The sequence below is a fragment of the Ochlerotatus camptorhynchus genome, unplaced genomic scaffold (assembly GCF_037179485.1).
Source record: "Ochlerotatus camptorhynchus isolate MF236.1 unplaced genomic scaffold, CSIRO-AGI_Acam_v1.1 ptg000662l, whole genome shotgun sequence".
NCBI classification, from domain to species: domain Eukaryota; kingdom Metazoa; phylum Arthropoda; class Insecta; order Diptera; family Culicidae; genus Ochlerotatus; species Ochlerotatus camptorhynchus.
In genome coordinates, this window is record NW_027041141.1 from 67,187 (window position 1) to 68,867 (window position 1,681).

The window sequence follows — 1,681 nt, forward strand, 5'->3', positions numbered from 1 at the left end:
ATATAGACGCATTTCGCGCCAAATCGAATCGAAGCTGGCAACACCCTCTCAGATTTCAATGAAATGTTTTGGATGTGTAGACTTTGACTAAATTTATCTAGACTAACATTTGAGAAGGGCCAAACTTGTTCTGGGCATTTGAACAAACAGATAAAAATATCGCAAAACTACGTTTCGAGTTCTAATCGACGGGAAATTCTTCTCCGACATTATCAACATCCGCACATACCGCAGTGCAAACATAGACTTGGACCACTACCTAGTTGCAGTATGCATGTGCTCAAACCTCTCGACGGTGCATAACACCCGTCGAAGTCGAACGCCGCGACCCAACATTGAGCAACTACGGGACGCCCGAGTTGCCCAGGACTACGCGCGGCATCTGGAAGTTGCACTACCCACGGAAGAGCAGCTTGGCGCAGCTTCTCTTGAAGATGACTGGAGGGACATCCGTTCCGCCATAGGTAGTACTGCTGCAGCGGCACTAGGTACTGCAATCCCGGACCGAAGAAATGACTGGTTTGACGGCGAATGCAAACTGTTAGTAGAGGAGAAGAATGCAGTACGGGCGAGAATGCTGCAACACCGCACGAGATTGAATGTGGAGCGATACAGACAAGCGAGTTTCCGAGAAGAAACCTGTACCGCGTAAACGACCCACGGAAGTTCTACGAGAAGCTAAATAGTTCGCGCAAAGGCTACGTGTCGCAAGCCGATATTTGCAAGGACTCAAACGAATGTGAGGTGATTGAGAGGTGGAAGCAGTACTATGACGAGCACCTCAACGGTGAAGCAGCAAAACACGAAGGTGACACGGCAACATACCTTGGAGCACGCGCAGAAGACGACAGGCTACCGGCCCTGATCTTCAAGAAATTGAGGAGGAGATCGGGTGGCTGAAGAGCAACAAAGCAACTGGTGTAGATCAACTACCAAGTGAGCTATTGAAATACGGTAGTGAAGCGCTGCACTGGGTAATTGTCAAGATTTAGGAGGAGGAGATATTACCGGAGAAGTGGATGGAAGGTGTCGTATGCCCAATCTACAAAAAGGGCGACAAGTTGGATTGCTGCAACTACCGCGCGATCACACTGCTGAGCGCCGCCTACAAGGTACTCTCCCAAATTCTATGTCGCCGCCTGTCACCATTTGCAAGAGAGTTCCTGGGTAAATACCAGGCGGGATTCATGGGTGCCCGCGCTACCACGGACCAAATTTTCGCGATTCGGCAGGTTCTGCAGAAATGCCGCGAATACAACGTGCCCACACATCATTTGTTCATCGATTTCAAATCCGCATACGACACAATCGATCGAGATCAGCTATGGCAGATTATGCACGAGTACGGATTTCCGGATAAACTGACGCGATTGGTCAAGACGACGATGGATCGAATGATGTGCGTTGTTTGAGTATCGGGGACACTCTCGAGTCCCTTTGAATCTCGAAGGGGGTTACGGCAAGGTGATGAACTTTCGTGTCTGATATTCAACATCACGTTAGAAGGTGTGATCAGAAGAGCTGGGATAGACACAAGTGGCACGATCTTCAGGAAGTCCATCCAGCTTCTTGGCTTCGCCGATGACATTAACATCAGACTGAAGGCTGAAGCTAGGCGGATTGTACTTGTCATCAACGCATCAAAGACAAAATACATGAAAGGAAGAGGTTCTAGGGAAGA